The following is an 18602-nucleotide window of genomic DNA, read 5'->3' on the forward strand; positions in this document are numbered from 1 at the left end:
ACAGCTGGCGTGGGCAGGACTTTCTTTCAAGTTCCTGTCGCGTCCCCTTGTTGGACTCCATGGTGGGTGGCTGGCACCATGACCGAAAAACATCAATTTTTTATGGCTCCCCCCCTTTCCAAACCTGATCGCTCTCTTAAAAGAGTGCGGAACGAAGCAGAGAACTTTTTTTCCAAAAAGAAACCAACATTTGCCAAATTCCATGTCATCCACAGTGAAGTTCAAGATAAACAGGCCAGAATTCTATCCCCCTTCATGGTATCGAAGTGCTTAACAGAAGCTTTGGGCCCCGGCTACAAAGTATCCAAAATGACCAGTGGCGATTTATTGCTGGAACTCCGAGAAAATGTCCAAACCACCAAACTCTGTAACATAGTGTCTATTGGGGACACACCTGTCTCCATCACTGCACACCGATCCCTCAACACTGTCCGTGGCGTCATCTCAGAAAATGATTTTCTACACCTTACCGAGAAAGAAATGCTGGAAGGGCTTTCCGAGCAAAATGTCATTGATGTATATCGAATCAAGATCCGCAAGGACAACAAAGAAATAGATACCAAACACCTAGTCCTGACTTTTAACACATGCACATTGCCCGAAACCATCGACGTTGGATACCTAAAAGTAAATGTAAGACACTACATCCCTAACCCCCGAAGGTGCTTTAATTGTCAACGGTTTGGCCACGGATCGCAGAGTTGCCGCGGCCACAAAACTTGCGCGAAATGCGCGTCGAAGGAACACCATTCTGAGGAATGCGACGCAGCTCTACGCTGCGCTAATTGTGAAGGAGAACATGCTGCGTACTCCAGGGGTGTCCGTCCTGGAAGAAGGAAAAGGAAATCATCACCATTAAGACCAAGGAAAACATTTCATTCAAAGAAGCCAGAAGGCGTTTTGCACTGACAAATACATTCTCTTTCACAGCCAAACCAAACTATGCTGACGTGGCGCGCAGGGGCGGTGCACCACGCAGCACTCCGGCATCTGCCGCGGCCACTCCCACCGCGCCTGTGGTAGTGCCATCAACGCCCCAGGCAGAGACAGCCAAGGCTGCTCTGCCAACTCCAAGCCAGGGAGTGCCGGCCCATGGGCCAGCATCCCGCAGGACTTCCCCCCGTCGGGGGAGGCCTGACACCAACACATCCGCGGCTTCGCGGTCCTCCAGCACCTCTGGTGAGGTGATGGATACAACTACCACTCCGCCCGCTTTACGGCGGCGGACCGGCTCTCACGAGCGAAGAAAAGATAAAACCCCGGTAACGGGCCCAGAACAGTAAATTCCTTCAGTTCCATTCACACCCAAAAAAACAAACATGATATTTGCGATTCAATGGAACTGTAGAGGAATGTTAAGGAACTACAGTGATATAATCCCCGCAGGGAGGCGTCTGCAGCATGCAGACGTTGGTGAGTGGCGACACCACGGGGTTAACCCGAGCATCCGCAGGGACATCCCCGCAGGGGGATGATGGTGAACAATGCGTCACCACGGACCCGAGCATCCGCGCTTAGCCGTGCGTGGCATCGCCGTGTCCGGGGAAAAGGGGATCCTGGTGGTTGAGTCGATGCCGAGCGTTTGGACCCTTAAGGCCCCTCGGCGGAGGCAACACACCACTTTGGCCCCAGCTTCCTGTAGACGGCACCTCCGGCCTGACCCGACCGGGGGAAATCGGCAGTCGCCTTTTCCTGTTCTCCTCTCCATCTTTCACTTTCCTATCTCCTTTCTTACAACTCTCCTGTATCCTCCTCCCTTCTTGGTTTTTTCCTCTTTTTCCTGGCGGCGAGGGTTAACCGTGTGTGACCAACTACCCTGTGTTGAGTCATATTAGGTTATAGTTAAGGTGTACAGCTGGCGTGGGCAGGACTTTCTTTCAAGTTCCTGTCGCGTCCCCTTGTTGGACTCCATGGTGGGTGGCTGGCACCATGACCGAAAAACATCAATTTTTTATGGCTCCCCCCCTTTCCAAACCCGATCGCTCTCTTAAAAGAGTGCGGAACGAAGCATCAGACTTTTTCATGAAAAAGAAGCCCACTTTCACTAAGTTTCATGTTATACACAGTAACTGTGAACAAAAGCAAGCCCGAATCATATCCCCATTTCTTGTTACCAAATGCTTAACAGATACCTTAGGGCCTGGCTACAAGGTATCCAAAATGTCAAGCGGCGACCTACTCCTCGAACTCCGTGAGAGCATCCAATGCTCGAAACTCTCAAACATTGCTTCCATAGGGGACATCTCTGTCTCCGTGACTCCCCACCGATCTCTTAACACAGTTAAAGGCGTTATCTCAGAGGCTGACTTCATCCACCTAACAGAAACCGAAATGCTTGAAGGACTTTCTGATCAAAATGTAATTGACGTGCACAGAATCAAAATCCGCAAAGACAACAAAGAAATAGACACCAAACACATGGTCCTCACGTTTAACACCAGCAGTTTGCCCGAAACAATCGATGTTGGATACCTGAAAATCACCGTCAGACACTACATACCCAATCCCCGCCGCTGTTTTAACTGTCAGAAGTTTGGCCACGGCTCACAGAGTTGCCGCGGCCGCAAAACCTGCGCGAAATGCGCTTCGAAGGACCACCCTTCTGAGGAATGCGACGCAGCCCTACGCTGCGCGAATTGTGAAGGAGATCACGCTGCATACTCCAGGGCGTGTCCGTCCTGGAAAAAGGAAAAAGAAATCATCACCATTAAGACCAAAGAAAACATTTCATTCAAAGAAGCGAGGAGGCGTTTTGCGCTTACCAACACATTCTCCTTCACAGCGAAACCTAACTTCGCTGATGTGGTGCGCGGGGGCGTAGCACCACACAGCGCTCCGGCACCTGCCGCGGCCACTTCCACCGCGCCTGTGGCAGTGCCATCCACGCCCCAGGCAGAGACAGCGAAAGCTGCTCTGCCAACTACAAGCCAGGGAGTGCCGGCCCACAAGTCAGCATCCCGCAGGACTTCCCCCCGTCGGGGGAGGCCTGACACCCACACACCCGCGGCTTCTTCGCGGTCGTCCAGCACCTCTTCCGAGGTGATGGACCAAACTCCCAGCCCGCCTGCTCTACAGCGGCGGAACAGCTCTCTTGAGCGAAAAAAAGGCAGGGCTACCATAACGGCCCCAGAACATAAGTAAACCTCTCGTTGCTCCTACCCCAAAACATAAACATGGCTTTTCTAGTTCAGTGGAACTGTAGAGGAATATTGAGAAATTACGATGACATAAAAAACATTTTAGGGTCAATGTCACCCGTAGCCTTATGTCTCCAGGAAACCAATTTAGGTCCGCAACATATGAACATCCTGAAGCATTATAAAACTTTTAGACGAGATCGTGAACAGGCAAATAGACTCTCTGGAGGCGTCGCGATTGTCGTGCAAAGCGGCGTCCCTGCTCGAGAAATCGCACTCAAAACGAAGCTTGAAGCTGTTGCGGTCAGTGTCGTCAGCCATAAAACAATTTCTCTCTGTTCTGTATATATTCCTCCACATTCTACATTAACACTCCACGATTTACAAGAACTTATCAATGAACTTCCAGAACCATATCTAGTAGTTGGGGACTTTAACGCTCACTCCCCTTTTTGGGGAAGCGAGCACTGTGACTCTAGGGGTCAAATAATCGAAGATTTTATCCTCACAAACAATGTATGTCTTTTAAATACAGGAAAAGCCACCTACTGCTCCCCTGCCTCGGGGAAAATGACCTTTTTAGATTTGTCTTTTAGCTCACCTTCTGTTTTTAACGATTTTAACTGGGACGTCATTGACAATCCATATGGCAGCGATCACCTCCCTGTACTAATCACTTTAACATCCCCACCGGAAATAATCCCCACAAGGCCACGGCGCTGGAAGCTTCACCTCGCCGACTGGTCACTTTTTAGAGCAAAGGCAAATTTAGAAAATATACTTTTAGATAATCTCTCCATCGACCAGATAAATGAAAAGTTCACTAATTGTATCATAACTGCCGCACTCACAGCTATTCCACAATCGTCAGGAGTGGTACAACGAAAACATAAAATATGGTGGACAAAAGAGTGCAAGGATGCAAAAAAACTACAAAACAGAGCTTGGGGTAAATTTCGCCGGTATCCTACACATGAAAATCTCGTTAATTTTAAGAAGGCAAGAGCCAAAGCTCGGTACGTCCGTAGGGGTGCCGAGAAAGCATCATGGCAGAGTTATGTTTCATCCATTAACAGTCAGATGACATCTAAAAAAATGTGGGAGCAGGTTCGCAAATTAAATGGAAACTTTTCACCCTTCACAATTCCTTTTTTAACAACACCCGGCACACAAACAAGCATAGAGGAACAGGCAGACATACTAGGGGAACATTTCGCTGCAGTTTCAAGTTCATCTCACTATACACAGTCTTTTTTAAAATACAAAAAGACAGCTGAAAAACAGAGGCTCCCAACAAGTGGAGGCACAAATGAAAAATACAATTGTCTAATTACCCTCCAAGAAATCAATAAAGTACTATCTGCCGGCAAAAAAACTGCTCCAGGACCCGACGAAATACACTATGAAATGCTTGCGCATCTTTCCGAGCCAGCCGTGGACGCACTTTTAAGATTCTTTAACACAATATTCATGTCTGGGAAAATACCGGAAGCCTGGAAGAAAGCTATTATTGTACCGCTTCTTAAGCCTAGTAAACCCCCAACTTCTCCTAACAGTTATAGACCCATAGCCCTGACTAGTTGCCTTGCCAAATCCTTCGAGAGTGTCCTAAATATAAGACTAACCTTTGTTCTTCAATCTGGTGAACTTCTTGATATCCATCAGTGTGGATTTAAAAAGGGATGCTGCACTACAGACCACCTAGTCCGCCTTGAAAATACTGTCAGAGAAGCTTTTATACACAAGCAACATTGTCTTAGCGTCTTTTTTGATTTAGAAAAAGCATATGATACTACCTGGAGGTTCGGGATCCTCCAGGACTTAGCTGAGCTTGGCATCCGTGGCAGAATACTGAACTCAATTAAAGACTTTTTGACTAACCGTTCATTTAATGTTCGTCTAGGCTCAACCCTATCAAGAGATTTTATTCAGGAAAATGGAGTGCCTCAAGGGTGTATTCTAAGCACAACTCTTTTTATTGTAAAAATGAATTCTCTTAACAAAATTATACCAAGGTCCATAACATATTCAGTCTATGTCGACGATCTTCAGATAGCGTGCACATCTTCCAATATATCTACATGTGAAAGACAAGTACAACTTACAATCAACAAACTGGCAACATGGGCAGACAAGAATGGTTTCCAGTTCTCACCACAGAAAACAGTAGCCTTACTTTTTTCACTCAAACGAGGCTTGCACACAGATCCCACATTACACCTAAACCAAACCACACTGCCTTTAAAAAAGGAACACAAATTTCTCGGCATCACCTTCGATAAAAAGCTTACTTTCCTGCCTCACATAAACGCACTAAAGAAGAAAGCGTCGCTATCACTGAACATACTTAAAGTCCTTTCACGCAAACACTGGGGTTCTGATCGGGTATGCCTTCTACAGATTTATCGCTCTGTAGTACGTTCCGTTTTAGATTATGGCTGCATAGTGTACGGATCAGCAAGGCCGTCGTACTTGAAGCGACTGGACCCTGTGCACAATATGGGTTTGCGTCTTTCAACTGGTGCTTACAGGACATCACCCATAAAAAGCCTTTACGTAGAAACCAATGAACCACCACTTGCAGACAGACGAACAATGCTCACATGCTCATACATTTTAAAGATCCGTTCCCAGCCTAAACACATCTGTTACCCACTCGTTACAAAGTGTCCATCTCGAATAATATTTACCAACAAACCTCTAGCAATCAGACCACTTCTTCTCCGCTTTGAAGAGAAATGCCAAGAACTAGACATAATGAACATATTACCTAATACTGCCCGCAAACCTGATCCACTCCCGCCTTGGTACTGCCTACCATCTGTGTGCGACTTCACATTAACACAATTTCGGAAAAAACATACACCACATGAACAGATATTACAAGAATATTTAGCACTCAAAGAAAAATACAGAGAATACGAAGCATTTTATACCGATGGATCAAAATCGGCGCACTACGTGGGAAGTGCTGTAGTTCAGAATTATTGGGAAAAAATAGTACGGCTACCTGAGTGTGCATCCATTTTCACCGCCGAGTGTTACGCAGTCTTACTGGCTGTAGAAAAAATAATGAATGAGAACATTCAGAACAGTATCATTTACACTGATTCTCTGAGCATACTAACCTCACTTCAACATAGCAATGCAGTGATGCCACTAATCGGGGATATCATACATAACATAACCAGCGCCACAATACAGGGACAAGACATAAAATTTTGCTGGGTTCCCAGCCACATTGGAATCGCTGGCAATGAGAAAGCAGATGAATGTGCTGGAAAAGCTCGCAACAAAGAAATAAAGAAAGTGAACATTCCCTACAAAGATGGCATGAAGTTAGTACAGTTTAAGCTCAGAGATAAATGGCAGTCTGAATGGAATATTGAAGGTAATAATAAGCTCCACTTAGTAAAACCATTTATAGAAGAATGGAAGTCATGCTCCCACCAAGAACGTTTCATCGAAGTTATTTTATGCCGGCTCCGTATTGGACACACACATCTCACACACAACTTCCTACTTACAAAAGAAGACAAACCTGTTTGTGAAAAGTGCGGAGATGAACTAACAGTAAACCACATATTATTCTCATGTACAGAACTTGAATCACTAAGAAAAAAACATTTTACTACCTTTTACAAAGAACACATTCCTTTTCATCCAGCATTGATTTTAGGCAAAGATGCACTTGTCAGTATACCGTGTGTTTTTAGCTTTTTAAGGGAAGCCAGTATTCTTCATCAACTCTAATCTACTCACCCTGTGCTTCGTAACATACAATTATACACCTCAGCCACTTTCTCAATCACGAGAAAGAGGCTGAGGTCTTTATCTGAGCTGTTGGGAGCCTCGAAATCCTTGCCGAGCCAAGGATGTCTGCGGAGGTAACCCAACCTTTAAAGGTTTCTGCTATCAGACATTTTTTTTAAATTCTTGTCTTTCATCAGCTACTTAGTAAAAATAACTTTTAGGCCCTTTACACCACCGTTTTTATCCACTTTGTTTTCAAACTCTGTTCAAACATATTTTTTTTCATACCTTGTTCTTGGCGCATGATAGCCTTAGCTGCTTATGCGCCAATAAACCCAACACAACAACTACAGTGATATAACACATATTCTAGGGTCCGTGATGCCTCTAGCTCTATGTCTCCAGGAGACCAATCTTGGTCCACAACATTCAAATATCTTAAAGCATTATACAACTTTTAGGCGTGATCGCGAACATGCAAGTAGACTCTCGGGAGGCGTCGCAATCATCATCCAAAGCGGCGTCCCGGCTCAAGAAATCAAACTGAAAACAAAACTTGAGGCGGTTGCGGTTAGCGTCATCAGCTACAAAACCATAACAATATGTTCTGTATATCTTCCCCCACACATCACATTAACATGCCAAGATCTAGAAGGCCTGATCGATGAACTGCCGGAGCCATTTCTGGTAGTTGGCGATTTTAACGCTCACTCTCCGTTTTGGGGAAGCGAACGCTGCGACTCTAGAGGCCAAACAATCGAAGATTTTATACTTTCGAATAATGTCTGTCTTTTAAATACGGGAAAAGCCACATATTGCTGCCCAAGCTCAGCAAAAATGAGCTCTCTCGATTTAGCCTTCGCATCACCATTACTTTTTAACGATTTTAAATGGGATGTTTTAAATGACCCCATGGGCAGCGATCACTTACCTACCGTCATCAGGCTCTCATCATCCACTCCAATCATCCCCACAAGGCCACGGCGCTGGAAAATTCAGCTTGCCGACTGGTCACTCTTTACAAAAAGTGCCACTCTGGAAAAGGAATTTTGTGACGACCTTAGCACAGATGAAATTAATCAGAAGTTTACTGAATGCATAATATCGGCCGCAACACTCGCTATACCACAAACAACAGAACTTGCACAAAAGAAACACAAAGTGTGGTGGACAAAAGAATGCACATTAGCAAAAAAACAACAAAACAAAGCCTGGAGCGCTCTGCGTCGATATCCCACTGCAGAGAACTTACTTACCTTTAAGAAGGCAAAAGCCAGAGCGCGGTATGTCCGAAGAAATGCAGAAAAAACCTCTTGGCAGAAATATGTCTCCTCAATAAACAGCTCAACAACATCAAAGAAAATGTGGGAAAAAGTGCGTAAATTTACTGGTGACCATACCCCTTTCACACTTCCTCTCTTGACAGCACCCGGGACACAAACATCTTTAGAAGAACAGGCCAACATACTAGGCGAGCATTTTGCTGAGATCTCAAGCTCATCCAACTACACAAGCACATTTCAAAAACACAAAGCAATAGCTGAAAAACAAAAATTTCCATCTGGAGCAGGTGTTCATGAGGATTACAACCAGCCTCTCACACTACAAGAAATAAATAAGGTATTATCTTCTGGAAAAAAGACAGCACCAGGACCAGACAACGTGCATTACGCTATGCTTGCACATCTCTCCGAGGCTGCTGTAGAGGCACTGTTAAAATTCTTTAATAAAATCTGGATAACTGGAAATATACCTGACGAGTGGAAAAAAGCAGTCATAATACCCTTTCTCAAACCCGGAAAACCACCAACAAGTCCTAGCAGTTACAGACCAATAGCCCTCACCAGCTGCATTGCTAAATCTTTCGAAAGTTTAATAAACATTAGACTGACCTTCGTACTTGAATCTCGGCAACTACTAGATAAACAAAAATGTGGGTTTAAGAAAACATGCTCCACCACAGATCACCTTGTCCGCCTAGAAAACACCATCCGGGAGGCGTTCATCCACAAGCAGCACTGTATTGGGGTCTTCTTCGACCTGGAGAAGGCCTACGATACTACGTGGAAGTTCGGCATCCTCCGTGACCTAGCAGAGCTAGGTATCCGCGGCAGGATGTGGAACTGCTTGAACGACTTCCTGACTAACCGTACATTCCGAGTCCGCCTAGGAGCAACTCTCTCCATGACTTTCACCCAAGAGAACGGCGTACCCCAGGGGTGCATTCTAAGCACGACACTCTTCATAGTCAAAATGAATTCCTTAGCTAAAGTAATACCCAAGTCCATAATGTATTCAGTTTATGTAGATGACCTACAAATAGCATGCACGTCCTCCAGCATATCAACCTGTGAGAGACAAATACAAATCACACTAAATAAACTAGGTTCTTGGGCAGACAAAAATGGATTTAAATTTTCCCCTCAAAAAACAGTAGCTGTTCTTTTCTCATTGCGACGAGGCCTACAGGTCGATCCCAGTCTATACCTGAATCACACTGCGCTACCAATTAAACAAGAACACAAATTTTTAGGCCTAACTTTCGACAAGAAACTCACATTTCTACCACACATTAACAACCTTAAAAAGAAAGCTTCTCAAGCCCTCAATGTCTTAAAAGTGCTCTCACGGAAGCGGTGGGGGTCCGATAGAGCAAGCCTTTTACAAATATATCGCTCTCTGGTGCGCTCCAAGCTGGACTACGGGTGCATAGTATATGGCTCGGCAAGAGCATCCTACTTGAAAAGATTAGACCCCATTCATAATCTTGGTCTCCGCCTATCATCTGGAGCATACAGAACATCACCAGTAGCCAGCCTATACGTTGAAACTAATGAACCCGCTCTTGAGGACCGAAGAATCGCACTAACATGCACATACGTCTTAAAAATCCGTTCTCTTCCGAAACATCTCTGCCATCCAGTTGTCACCAAGTGCCCATCTAAAAGATTATTCATCAACAAACCACATTCTATCAGGCCATTACTACTGCGCTTTGAAGATAAATGTGAAGAGCTAACAGTACTAGATGCCCTACCGAATATTGCACAAAGGAATGAATATTTGCCACCATGGTACAGCCTGCCTTCAGTATGTGACTTCACAATGACACATTTAGACAAAAAGCAAACGCCAAACGAGTACATATTACAGGAATTCTTTGCACTACAAGAAACGTATGACACCTACATTGAATTTTATACCGATGGCTCAAAAACAGAAAGTCATGTTGGAAGTGCAGTAATCCAAGAAAAAAATAAACAGATAATGCGACTACCAGAATGCGCATCAGTTTTTACTGCTGAGTGTTATGCCATCTTCATAGCTGTAGAAAAAATAGTAAGAGAGAACATCAAAAATAGCATCATTTACACCGATTCCCTCAGTATGCTCAAAGCACTGCACCCCAGGAATGCTACTGAACCCATAATAGGAAACATCATACATAACATAGTTAAAATCACAAGACAAAAGCACAACATTAAATTCTGCTGGGTTCCTAGCCATGTTGGAATTGTAGGTAATGAGAAAGCAGATGTATGTGCTGCACAAGCCCGGAATGGCCAAATAAAGCAAGTGAACATACCGCACAGGGATTGTTTAAAGTTTATCTACAGTAAACTCAGAAATAAGTGCCAGGCAGCATGGGAAGAGCACGCAAACAACAAATTACATTCTGTTAAGCCCATTTTAGGGGAATGGCAATCGTGTAGGCATCAAGAACGTTTTACCGAAGTTATTTTATGTCGGCTCCGCATTGGACACACCCACCTCACGCACAACTTTCTGCTAACCAAACAAAACAAACCTCTCTGTGACATGTGTGGTGCTGAACTCACAGTGAACCACATTTTAATTTCATGTATAAAGCTAGAAGAACTAAGAAAGAAATATTTTACAACATTTTACAGGGAAACCATCCCATTACACCCCATGTTACTTTTAGGTGATCGAGCACTGGTTGACATCTCATGTATTTTTAGGTTTCTCAAGGAAGCAAGCATTTTAAACAAACTCTAAGTATAGAAAGCTTCACCTTTAACAAAAACTCTAACCTTGTGTTTGGCGCATCATAGCCTCAGTTGCTTTTGCGCCATTAAAATCAATATATAACTAACTTCAAGGAAACAATGCGCTCTATCTTGAGGCATGTTCCTTGATCTGTAACCAATGCTGTAGAGTCTGTTTTATTTGCCCTTAAGTACTGCTCACTGTGGAACATTTGCCCAGACACAACAACTCAGTCATGCTCCACAACAGGGCCACTTATAATGTCACCAACATGGTTTTCAACTAAGTCACGAAGTGGCTCAGAGAGAGGTCTAGGCTTGCTAGGCAAGAGAATGCCTTTGCTGTCTGATGGACAAGCTCCTGACAAAAACAGCCGAGTATGAGGACTAGCTAATGCCTTCATGTTTTTGTAGTTGCTTGCCATCATCAGCCTCTGTACAATTTGCACAGGCACTCCTCTGGCCGCTGTGACCAGTTCTTTCAACTGACCAATATTGGATTCGAAAGGAAAACAAGAATGTGCCCAGAGCTGTGCAGCACTTTTTGGAATGTGCAGCGGTGCACATTGTACGTCATGTGCTTTTTGCCATACAAAAACTGCACTCCGACGACAAACTTAACGAGGAACTCCGAACTTCTAGTTACATCTACTTTGCTGATTTCTCTCTGCAGCAGGAGAGAAATTCCTTCAACAAGGAGTGCGAAATGCTCAAAATACTCCTTTGGCAAGATACCTGCCAAACACGGCAAAGAGAAATAAAGCAGCCATTGCTGCCACTCTGACGCTTTCCAGTACTTCCGTACAGAAAGTGAACGGGGCAGGCGGCACACAGAAAGATGAGGCCTGATGGCACAGAGGCGTTCGTCTAAAGCAGCAAGAACTTGTGGTGAACCGATATAGAACGGTTCTCCAACACAAGATAACCAAATTTCAGTCATCTGACGCGACACACCTAGAAGAACACAATGCATATAGTCTGGAGTGAAACCCCAGATTACATCAAAGTGCTGCAGGTTCCTCAATGGCGTTGGGCCTTTCACGCCTTGAACTGTTTCTCCACCATCCGCAGCTGCACGCACCTTCTGCCGGGTGTCTTCTGCATCCCTGTCAGGCACGATATTGTTTACAGGGTACTTGACAGTACCTGTTTGGAATAGTAACACAAAAGCAGACCCCCGCAGGGAGGCGTCTGCAGCATGCAGACGTTGGTGAGTGGCGACACCACGGGGTTAACCCGAGCATCCGCAGGGACATCCCCGCTGGGGATGATGGTGAACAATGCGTCACCACGGACCCGAGCATCCGCGCTTAGCCGTGCGTGGCATCGCCGTGTCCGGGGAAAAGGGGATCCTGGTGGTTGAGCCGATGCCGAGCGTTTGGACCCTTAAGGCCCCTCGGCGGAGGCAACACACCACTTTGGCCCCAGCTTCCTGCAGACGGCACCTCCGGCCTGACCCAACCGGAGGAAATCGGCAGTCGCCTTTTCCTGTCCTCCCCTCTATCTTTCACTTTCCTATTCCCTTTCTTACAACTTTCCTGTATCCTCCTCTCTTCTTCGTTTTTTCCTCTTTTTCATGGCGGCGAGGGTTAACCGTGTGTGACCAACTACCCTGAGTTGAGTCATATTAGGTTATAGTTAAGGTGTACAGCTGGCGTAGGCAGGACTTTCAAGTTCCTGTCGCGTCCCCTTGTTGGACTCCATGGTGGGTGGCTGGCACCATGACCGAAAAACATCAATTTTTTATGGCTCCCCCCCTTTCAAAACCTGATCGCCCTCTCAAAAGAGGGCGGACCGATGCAACAGCTCAGTTCCTCACCAGAAAAGAAACGTTCCCAAAGTATCATGTTATTCATAGCGAAATAACAGAGCAACCAGCCAGAAAGATATCCCCATTCATAGTTACTAAGAGTCTGTCAGATGCCTTGGGCCCCGGCTACAGGGTAACAAAACTAGCAAGTGGTGACCTATTGCTCGAAATCAAAGATAACACGCAACATGAAAAACTGCCAAACATTGTGTCTTTTGGGGAGGTTGCAGTCTCTGTCACTGCACACCGATCCCTGAACACTGTCAGAGGTGTAATTTCTGAAAATGATCTTCTTTTGCTCACCGAAAAGGAAATGTTGGAAGGTCTTAGTGACCAAGATGTTGTAAATGTGCACCGAATAAAAATCAGAAAAGATGACAAGGAAATAGCAACCAAACACTTAGTACTCACTTTTGCCTGTAGCACACTCCCTGAATCTATTCAAGTTGGCTATGAAAAAATCCGAGTTCGTGCCTACATTCCAAACCCCCGTCGGTGTTTTAATTGCCAGAGGTTTGGTCATGGCTCCCAGAGTTGCCGTGGCCATCAAACATGTGCAAAATGTGCATCAAGAGAACATAAATCCGAGAACTGTCAAGCATCACCACACTGCACAAACTGCGAAGGCGAACACCCAGCGTATTCTAGGTCTTGCCCATCATGGAAGATGGAAAAAGAAATCATAACATTGAAAACAAAAGAAAACATTTCATTCAAAGAAGCACGTAAACGATTTTCACAGTCTAATCCATTCGCCTTCACAGCTAGGACAAACTTCGCGGATGTGGTGCGCAGGGGCGGTGCATCACACCGCAATCAGGCGCCTGCCCAAGTCTCGTTTACCGGGACACAGGCAGCGCCATCAACGCCCCAGGCAGGGACAGCGAAAGCTGCCCTGTCGTCTCCCAAAAAGGTCCAGCCGTCCCTTGAGTCGGCGGACAACCAGGCTACTCCCCGCCGTGGGAGGCCTGAAACCCGCACACGCACGGTTTCCTCGCGGGCTTCCAGCACCTCCTCCGAGGTGATGGATGTCACCCCTGGCACGTCCGTCCCGCTCGGGCGGCACAGCTCACTCGAGCGTCGCAAAGGACGGGCCAGAATAACGGGACCCGAAAAGCCAGAAACTTAGGTTTCAGCTCAATCTTTCCAAAAAAAAAACAAGAAAAACAACAAAAATGGCTTTTTTAATCCAATGGAACTGTAGAGGACTTATAAAAAACTACAGTGATGTAACAGATCTTTTAATTTCACTTTCCCCAGTCATTTTTTGTTTACAAGAGACCAATTTAGGCCCGCAACACAAAAACATTCTGAAAAAATATCAAGTGTTTCGTTGCGACCGACAGCAAGCATGTCGGCTCTCTGGAGGCGCTGCTATCGTTGTTCAGAGTGGTGTTCCAGCTCGCGAAGTCAAACTTCAGACTAAATATGAAGCTGTTGCAGTCACCGTTCTTCATTTTAAAACGATCACAATATGTTCCATCTATCTTGAACCACATATAACAGTAACACTTGAGGACATGGAAGAACTTTTAAAACAACTACCAGAGCCATATCTTTTAGTCGGAGATTTTAATGCCCACTCCTCCTTCTGGGGAAGTGATCAAACTGATACTAGAGGTCGCATTTTAGAAGATTTTATACTGTGCAACAATGTGTGCCTACTCAATACAGGAAAGCACACCTATTGCTCTCCAAGTACTGGAAAAACTAGCCCCTTAGATTTATCTTTTAGTTCACCATCAGTTTTTACAGTTTTTAAATGGGAAGTCCTGGGCAACCCTTATGGAAGTGACCATTTGCCAGTAATTATCAGCATACCATCGTCACCTTTAATCATCCAAAGTAAACCTCGCCGTTGGAAACTACACTTAGCCGACTGGTCACTCTTTCGAGAAAAGGCCAGCCTGGATAATATATATTCCGATAGCCTTAGCGTTGACGAACTGAATGAAATCTTCACAACCTGTATCATAGCTGCTGCGCGCCTAGCGATTCCTCAGTCCTCGGGATTGGTAAGACAAAACCACAAGTTCTGGTATACACAAGAATGTAAAGAAGCTAAAAAGAAACAAAATAAAGCCTGGGGAATTTTTCGACGATACCCAACACAAGAAAACCTTATCAATTTTAAAAAGGCGAGAGCAAAATCACGTCACGTACGTCGCGCTGCTGAGAAAACTTCCTGGCAGAATTATATATCATCCATAAATAGTACAATCACTTCCAAAAAAATGTGGGAGCAAGTTCGTAAACTAAATGGCAGCTTCTCCCCATTCACAATTCCTTTTCTGACACCCCCTGGTACCCAAACAAGCATCGGTGAACAAGCAGACATACTAGGAGAACATTTCTCTACAATTTCCAGTTCCTCGCATTATACACAGTCATTCTTAAAGTATAAGAACACAGCCGAAAAACAAAGACTCCCAACTAACAGCAGTACCAAGGAGCCTTACAATAACCCAATTACTCTTCAGGAAATCCATAAAGTACTGTCCGCCGGTAAAATGACTGCACCCGGCCCAGACGAAATACATTATGAAATGCTAGCTCATCTCTCGGAACCTGCCATAGAGGCACTTTTAAGATTTTTTAATAAAATATGGGTATCAGGAAAAATACCGGACACCTGGAAAAAAGCAATAATTGTCCCTCTCCTGAAACATGGAAAACCATCAACCTCCCCTGATAGTTACAGGCCTATAGCACTCACAAGTTGTCTTGCAAAATGTTTTGAAAGCGTATTGAATACTAGATTAATGTTCATCCTCGAATCCCGTGAACTTCTGGACGTCCACCAATGTGGATTTAAAAAAGCGCACTCAACAACTGACCATCTTGTCCGCCTTGAAAACACAGTACGAGAAGCTTTCATTCATAAACAACACTGTTTGGCAGTCTTCTTTGATATGGAAAAAGCTTACGACACTACCTGGAGGTTTGGCATTCTCCGCGACCTAGCAGATCTAGGTATCCGTGGAAGGATGCTGAACTGCCTGAAAGATTTTCTGTCCGACCGTTCATTTCAGGTACGCCTGGGTTCAACACTTTCGAGGAACTTCATTCAAGAAAATGGAGTACCGCAAGGATGCATTCTAAGCACTACACTCTTCGTCATAAAAATGAATTCGCTAGCAAACTTCATTCCAAAGTCCATTATGTATTCAGTCTATGTCGATGACCTTCAGATTGCATGTACATCCTCCAGCTTATCAACCTGTGAGAGGCAAATACAACTAACATTAAACAGACTAGTGATATGGGCAGATAGAAATGGTTTTAAGTTTTCCCCACAGAAAACAGTAGCGATTCTTTTCTCACTAAAAAGAGGCTTGCAGAATGACCCTACCCTAAATTTGAACAGAACTATACTGCCAGTAAAAGGAGAACATAAATTTTTAGGCATAACATTCGACAAAAGACTTACATTCCTACCGCACATAAACACACTAAAAAAGAAAGCCTCGCAATCTTTAAACATACTCAAAGTACTCTCAAGGAAACATTGGGGGTCTGATAGAACATGTCTTCTGCACATATATCGCTCGTTGGTACGTTCATCCTTGGATTATGGGTGCATTGTGTACGGCTCAGCAAGACCATCTTACCTAAAAAAATTAGATTCAGTACATAACTCAGGCTTGCGCCTCTCATGCGGTGCATACAGGACATCCCCCATAGTAAGCCTCTATGTAGAAACAAATGAACCCTCACTAGAAATTAGAAGAACCACTCTAACGTGTGCATATGTCCTTAAAATACGGTCACTACCAAAACACATCTGCTATCCGGTTGTAACAAAATGTCCTTCTAGAATAATATTTGCAAACAAACCTCAAGCTACCAGGCCACTGCTCTTGCGTTTTGAAGAGATGTGCCAAAATCTCGATATGCAGGACACACTACCTGACGTTGCCCGAAGACGAGACCCACTACCTCCATGGTACAATTTTCCTGTAATCTGCGACTTCACACTTACACAGTTCCGTAAAAAGAAAACTCCACAACAGCATATCATACAAGAATTTCTTGCACTGAAAGAAAAATACAGTAGCTTTTCAGAATTTTATACTGATGGTTCAAAAACAGATAATTATGTAGGAAGCGCGGTAGTACGAGGGAATTGGGAGGAAACAGTAAGACTTCCGCAGTGTGCATCTGTTTTCACTGCCGAATGTTACGCCGTATATGTTGCCATAGAAAAAATAGTAAACGAGAACGTCAAGAACGGTATCATTTATACAGACTCCTTAAGTGTGCTTACAGCTCTCCACTCTCGAAATGCTATCACTCCTCTACTCGGTGACATCATACACAACATAGTAACATCCACAGCTAAAGGACACAACATAAAACTATGTTGGGTCCCGAGTCATGTAGGAATAGAAGGCAATGAGAGAGCAGATTTATGCGCTGCCCAAGCACGTGACAAGCAAATAAAAAATGTAAATGTGCCGCATCGAGACTGCATAAACTTAGTAAATCTTAAAGCAAGGCAAAAATGGCAATCTGCTTGGAATAGTGAAATAAACAATAAACTACATTTGGTAAAACCTGTTTTAGGAGAATGGAAGTCATGTGTACACCAAGAACGTTTCAAAGAAGTGATTATCTGCCGTCTCCGTATAGGTCACACGCACCTTACACACAACTTTCTGCTCACGAAACAAGATAAACCAGTTTGTGCATGTGGAGGTGAACTTACAGTTAACCACATTTTATTTTCATGTTCTAAACTCGAAAAACTAAGGAAAAAGTGCTTTTCTCTGTTTTACACGCAAACCATTCCTTTCCACCCAGCGCTACTCATAGGCGATAATGCAATTGTGGACATAACTTGTGTTTTTAAATTTTTAACTGAAGCAGGTTTTCTCAACAAAATATAAATCATGACCCACAGCTTCACATGATGTCCCTCAGCCATTTCCTCACCCGTGAAGAAAGGGCTGAGGCTTTTATTTGATTGGTCGGGTTCCTCGACCTCCTCGCCCAGCCAAGGATGGCTGCTGAGGCTACCTGACCTTTTTAAAGCTTTTACCTTTAGCAATTCTTAAATCTCTTTTTTCTGTTATTAGTAGATAGGTAATTTTTTAGGCCCTTTACACCACTGATCACCTTTTCACATTTTTATTAAATCGCACAGAAATTATTATACCTTGTGTTTGGCGCATGATGGCCTTAGCTGCCTATGTGCCATTAAACCTAACATGACATGACATAACAAAAGCAGAAAGTCAATGGCTTTCCACAGAGAGCTCAGAAAGTGACTGCCCTATATTATCAAAGTCCAGACTCGATCAGAAGATAGGAGAAAACGCCTTACTGTAATGATATCAATGATAGCAGTGCAGTAAAATTTGTGCTATTGTAATTGCACAATACTAAAAATAAAGCATCTCAAATATTCGCATTTCGAATGTAGCACATCATATATGTGTGAATGCACATCTTAATATATATATATTAGTGCTACTTCTTGAGATTTTTGCTTTAACTAATTCACTTACCATCTACACTCTCTCCAGGATGCAGGCACCATCCGCAGCCATAAAAACCATTGAATTGAACAAAGTTCTGCATTGCCGCCCTTGCAGGTGCGTCGCCACAGCAGCTGAGACAAAATACCTGCAATAAATAAAGACAATGATTTTAAGCTTTTCTTTCAGTGAGCTTCTCCTCCCACATGCTGCTGGTCCCACTACTGGGAATGGGCCAATAAACCTTTTGAGTTGGGACCATTAATATTCCCATAATAACATTTTCAGCTTGGGTATACATAACGTTTAAGTTGCAAAACATGCACTGTTCTTGACTGAGCCGGGTGCTTGCTTGATGGGCTTGAAACATGGATGGCTCTAAATGTGGCAGGTGTAAGACGTTCTACTAGGC

At 44.3% G+C, this 18602-nt stretch overlaps 1 pseudogene; it reads right to left on the bottom strand.

The window, feature by feature from the left end:
• Positions 1–11121: 11121 nt before the first annotated feature.
• On the bottom strand, positions 11122–18293 carry LOC149338975 (uncharacterized; annotated as a pseudogene).
• Positions 18294–18602: the final 309 nt, after the last annotated feature.

The sequence above is a fragment of the Amblyomma mixtum genome, chromosome 6, assembly GCF_055824585.1.
Source record: "Amblyomma mixtum isolate Tamu chromosome 6, ASM5582458v1, whole genome shotgun sequence".
Lineage (NCBI taxonomy): Eukaryota > Metazoa > Arthropoda > Arachnida > Ixodida > Ixodidae > Amblyomma > Amblyomma mixtum.